Consider the following 6,541-nt stretch of genomic DNA (forward strand, 5'->3'; position numbering starts at 1 on the left):
ACGATATGGGCTATAGCCCATGGTCCAAAATGATGAGAAACGAGGCTAACTTTTTTTTTCAAAATTTCAAAAACATGGGCTATAACCTTTCGTTTTTGTCATTTTGTCATTTTTTTCAAATCTTCAAAAATGATGAAAAACGGCACGCTATAGTATGCCGTACGATATGGGCTATAGCCCATGGTCCAAAATGATGAGAAACGAGGCTAACTTTTTTTTTCAAAATTTCAAAAAACATGGGCTATAACCCATCGTTTTTGTCATTTCGTAATTTTTTTCAAATCTTTAAAAATGATGAAAAACGGCGCGCTATAGTATGCCGTACGATATGGGCTATAGCCCATGGTCCAAAATGATGAGAAACGAGTCTAACTTTTTTTTTCAAAATTTCAAAAAACATGGGCTATAACCTTTCGTTTTTGTCATTTCGTCATTTTTTTCAAATCTTCAAAAATGATGAAAAACGGCGCGCTATAGTATGCCGTACGATATGGGCTATAGCCCATGGTCCAAAATGATGAGAAACGAGGCTAACCTTTTTTTCAAAATTTCAAAAAACATGGGCTATAACCTTTCGTTTTTGTCATTTTGTCATTTTTTTCAAATCTTCAAAAATGATGAAAAACGGCGCGCTATAGTATGCCGTACGATATGGGCTATAGCCCATGGTCCAAAATGATGAGAAACGAGGCTAACTTTTTTTTTCAAAATTTCAAAAAACATGGGCTATAACCTTTCGTTTTTGTCATTTTGTCATTTTTTTCAAATCTTCAAAAATGCTGAAAAACGGCGCGCTATAGTATGCCGTACGATATGGGCTATAGCCCATGGTCCAAAATGATGAGAAACGAGGCTAACTTTTTTTTTCAAAATTTCAAAAAACATGGGCTATAACCTTTCGTTTTTGTCATTTCGTCATTTTTTTCAAATCTTCAAAAATGATGAAAAACGGCGCGTTATAGTATGCCGTACGATATGGGCTATAGCCCATGGTCCAAAATGATGAGAAACGAGGCTAACTTTTTTTTTCAAAATTTCAAAAAACATGGGCTATAACCTTTCGTTTTTGTCATTTCGTCATTTTTTTCAAATCTTCAAAAATGATGAAAAACGGCGCGCTATAGTATGCCGTACGATATGGGCTATAGCCCATGGTCCAAAATGATGAGAAACGAGGCTAACTTTTTTTTTCAAAATTTCAAAAAACATGGGCTATAACCTTTCGTTTTTGTCATTTTGTCATTTTTTTCAAATCTTCAAAAATGATGAAAAACGGCGCGCTATAGTATGCCGTACGATATGGGCTATAGCCCATGGTCCAAAATGATGAGAAACGAGGCTAACTTTTTTTTCAAAATTTCAAAAAACATGGGCTATAACCTTTCGTTTTTGTCATTTTGTCATTTTTTTCAAATCTTCAAAAATGATGAAAAACGGCGCGCTATAGTATGCCGTACGATATGGGCTATAGCCCATGGTCAAAAATGATGAGAAACGAGGCTAACTTTTTTTTTCAAAATTTCAAAAAACATGGGCTATAACCTTTCGTTTTTGTCATTTTGTCATTTTTTTCAAATCTTCAAAAATGATGAAAAACGGCGCGCTATAGTATGCCGTACAATATGGGCTATAGCCCATGGTCCAAAATGATGAGAAACGAGGCTAACTTTTTTTTTCAAAATTTCTAAAAACATGGGCTATAACCTTTCGTTTTTGTCATTTTGTCATTTTTTTCAAATCTTCAAAAATGATGAAAAACGGCGCGCTATAGTATGCCGTACGATATGGGCTATAGCCCGTGGTCAAAAATGATGAGAAACGAGGCTAACTTTTTTTTCAAAATTTCAAAAAACATGGGCTATAACCTTTCGTTTTTGTCATTTCGTCATTTTTTTCAAATCTTCAAAAATGATGAAAAACGGCGCGTTATAGTATGCCGTACGATATGGGCTATAGCCCATGGTCCAAAATGATGAGAAACGAGGCTAACTTTTTTTTTCAAAATTTCAAAAAACATGGGCTATAACCTTTCGTTTTTGTCATTTCGTCATTTTTTTCAAATCTTCAAAAATGATGAAAAACGGCGCGCTATAGTATGCCGTACGATATGGGCTATAGCCCATGGTCCAAAATGATGAGAAACGAGGCTAACTTTTTTTTTCAAAATTTCAAAAACATGGGCTATAACCTTTCGTTTTTGTCATTTTGTCATTTTTTCAAATCTTCAAAAATGATGAAAAACGGCGCGCTATAGTATGCCGTACGATATGGGCTATAGCCCATGGTCCAAAATGATGAGAAACGAGGCTAACTTTTTTTTGCAAAATTTCAAAAAACATGGGCTATAACCTTTCGTTTTTGTCATTTCGTCATTTTTTTCAAATCTTCAAAAATGATGAAAAACGTCGCGCTATAGTATGCCGTACGATATGGGCTATAGCCCATGGTCCAAAATGATGAGAAACGAGGCTAACTTTTTTTTGCAAAATTTCAAAAAACATGGGCTATAACCTTTCGTTTTTGTCATTTCGTCATTTTTTTCAAATCTTCAAAAATGATGAAAAACGGCGCGCTATAGTATGCCGTACGATATGGGCTATAGCCCATGGTCCAAAATGATGAGAAACGAGGCTAACTTTTTTTTTCAAAATTTCAAAAAACATGGGCTATAACCCATCGTTTTTGTCATTTCGTAATTTTTTTCAAATCTTTAAAAATGATGAAAAACGGCGCGCTATAGTATGCCGTACGATATGGGCTATAGCCCATGGTCCAAAATGATGAGAAACGAGGCTAACTTTTTTTTTCAAAATTTCAAAAAACATGGGCTATAACCTTTCGTTTTTGTCATTTCGTCATTTTTTTCAAATCTTCAAAAATGATGAAAAACGGCGCGCTATAGTATGCCGTACGATATGGGCTATAGCCCATGGTCCAAAATGATGAGAAACGAGGCTAACTTTCTTTTTCAAAATTTCAAAAAACATGGGCTATAACCTTTCGTTTTTGTCATTTTGTCATTTTTTTCAAATCTTCAAAAATGATGAAAAACGGCGCGCTATAGTATGCCGTACGATATGGGCTATAGCCCATGGTCCAAAATGATGAGAAACGAGGCTAACTTTTTTTTTCAAAATTTCAAAAAACATGGGCTATAACCTTTCGTTTTTGTCATTTCGTATTTTTTTCAAATCTTTAAAAATGATGAAAAACGGCGCGCTATAGTATGCCTTACGATATGGGCTATAGCCCATGGTCCAAAATGATGAGAAACGAGGCTAACCTTTTTTTTCAAAATTTCAAAAAACATGGGCTATAACCTTTCGTTTTTGTCATTTCGTCATTTTTTTCAAATCTTCAAAAATGATGAAAAACGGCGCGCTATAGTATGCCGTACGATATGGGCTATAGCCCATGGTCCAAAATGATGAGAAACGAGGCTAACTTTTTTTTTCAAAATTTCAAAAAACATGGGCTATAACCTTTCGTTTTTGTCATTTCGTCATTTTTTTCAAATCTTCAAAATGATGAAAAACGGCGCGCTATAGTATGCCGTACGATATGGGCTATAGCCCATGGTCCAAAATGATGAGAAACGAGGCTAACTTTTTTTTTTCAAAATTTCAAAAAACATGGGCTATAACCTTTCGTTTTTGTCATTTTTTTCAAATCTTCAAAAATGATGAAAAACGGCGCGCTATAGTATGCCGTACGATATGGGCTATAGCCCATGGTCCAAAATGATGAGAAACGAGGCTAACTTTTTTTTTCAAAATTTCAAAAAACATGGGCTATAACCTTTCGTTTTTGTCATTTTGTCATTTTTTTCAAATCTTCAAAAATGATGAAAAACGGCGCGCTATAGTATGCCGTACGATATGGGCTATAGCCCATGGTCCAAAATGATGAGAAACGAGGCTAACTTTTTTTTTCAAAATTTCAAAAAACATGGGCTATAACCTTTCGTTTTTGTCATTTTGTCATTTTTTTCAAATCTTCAAAAATGATGAAAAACGGCGCGCTATAGTATGCCGTACGATATGGGCTATAGCCCATGGTCAAAAATGATGAGAAACGAGGCTAACTTTTTTTTTCAAAATTTCAAAAAACATGGGCTATAACCTTTCGTTTTTGTCATTTTGTCATTTTTTTCAAATCTTCAAAAATGATGAAAAACGGCGCGCTATAGTATGCCGTACGATATGGGCTATAGCCCATGGTCCAAAATGATGAGAAACGAGGCTAACTTTTTTTTTCAAAATTTCAAAAAACATGGGCTATAACCTTTCGTTTTTGTCATTTTGTCATTTTTTTCAAATCTTCAAAAATGATGAAAAACGGCGCGCTATAGTATGCCGTACGATATGGGCTATAGCCCATGGTCCAAAATGATGAGAAACGAGGCTAACTTTTTTTTCAAAATTTCAAAAAACATGGGCTATAACCTTTCGTTTTTGTCATTTTTTTTCAAATCTTCAAAAATGATGAAAAACGGCGCGCTATAGTATGCCGTACGATATGGGCTATAGCCCATGGTCCAAAATGATGAGAAACGAGGCTAACTTTTTTTTTCAAAATTTCAAAAAACATGGGCTTTAACCCATCGTTTTTGTCATTTCGTAATTTTTTCAAATCTTTGAAAATGATGAAAAACGGCGCGCTATAGTATGCCGTACGATATGGGCTATAGCCCATGGTCCAAAATGATGAGAAACGAGGCTAACTTTTTTTTTCAAAATTTCAAAAAACATGGGCTATAACCTTTCGTTTTTGTCATTTCGTCATTTTTTTCAAATCTTCAAAAATGATGAAAAACGGCGCGCTATAGTATGCCGTACGATATGGGCTATAGCCCATGGTCCAAAATGATGAGAAACGAGGCTAACCTTTTTTTTCAAAATTTCAAAAAACATGGGCTATAACCTTTCGTTTTTGTCATTTCGTCATTTTTTTCAAATCTTCAAAAATGATGAAAAACGGCGCGCTATAGTATGCCGTACGATATGGGCTATAGCCCATGGTCCAAAATGATGAGAAACGAGGCTAACTTTTTTTTTCAAAATTTCAAAAAACATGGGCTATAACCCATCGTTTTTGTCATTTCGTAATTTTTTTCAAATCTTTAAAAATGATGAAAAACGGCGCGCTATAGTATGCCGTACGATATGGGCTATAGCCCATGGTCCAAAATGATGAGAAACGAGGCTAACTTTTTTTTTCAAAATTTCAAAAAACATGGGCTATAACCTTTCGTTTTTGTCATTTCGTCATTTTTTTCAAATCTTCAAAAATGATGAAAAACGGCGCGCTATAGTATGCCGTACGATATGGGCTATAGCCCATGGTCCAAAATGATGAGAAACGAGGCTAACTTTTTTTTTCAAAATTTCAAAAAACATGGGCTATAACCTTTCGTTTTTGTCATTTCGTCATTTTTTTCAAATCTTCAAAAATGATGAAAAACGGCGCGCTATAGTATGCCGTACGATATGGGCTATAGCCCATGGTCCAAAATGATGAGAAACGAGGCTAACTTTTTTTTTCAAAATTTCAAAAAACATGGGCTATAACCTTTCGTTTTTGTCATTTCGTAATTTTTTCAAATCTTTAAAAATGATGAAAAACGGCGCGCTATAGAATGCCGTACGATATGGGCTATAGCCCATGGTCCAAAATGATGAGAAACGAGGCTAACTTTTTTTTTCAAAATTTCAAAAAACATGGGCTATAACCTTTCGTTTTTGTCATTTTGTCATTTTTTTCAAATCTTCAAAAATGATGAAAAACGGCCGCTATAGTATGCCGTACGATATGGGCTATAGCCCATGGTCCAAAATGATGAGAAACGAGGCTAACTTTTTTTTTCAAAATTTCAAAAAACATGGGCTATAACCTTTCGTTTTTGTCATTTTTTTCAAATCTTCAAAAATGATGAAAAACGGCGCGCTATAGTATGCCGTACGATATGGGCTATAGCCCATGGTCCAAAATGATGAGAAACGAGGCTAACTTTTTTTTTCAAAATTTCAAAAAACATGGGCTATAACCTTTCGTTTTTGTCATTTTGTCATTTTTTTCAAATCTTCAAAAATGATGAAAAACGGCGCGCTATAGTATGCCGTACGATATGGGCTATAGCCCATGGTCCAAAATGATGAGAAACGAGGCTAACTTTTTTTTTCAAAATTTCAAAAAACATGGGCTATAACCTTTCGTTTTTGTCATTTTGTCATTTTTTTCAAATCTTCAAAAATGATGAAAAACGGCGCGCTATAGTATGCCGTACGATATGGGCTATAGCCCATGGTCCAAAATGATGAGAAACGAGGCTAACTTTTTTTTCAAAATTTCAAAAAACATGGGCTATAACCTTTCGTTTTTGTCATTTTTTTCAAATCTTCAAAAATGATGAAAAACGGCGCGCTATAGTATGCCGTACGATATGGGCTATAGCCCATGGTCCAAAATGATGAGAAACGAGGCTAACTTTTTTTTTCAAAATTTCAAAAAACATGGGCTTTAACCCATCGTTTTTGTCATT

This window comes from Protomyctophum bolini (genome assembly GCF_963924005.1).
Source record: "Protomyctophum bolini genome assembly, chromosome: 14".
Classification (NCBI taxonomy): domain Eukaryota; kingdom Metazoa; phylum Chordata; class Actinopteri; order Myctophiformes; family Myctophidae; genus Protomyctophum; species Protomyctophum bolini.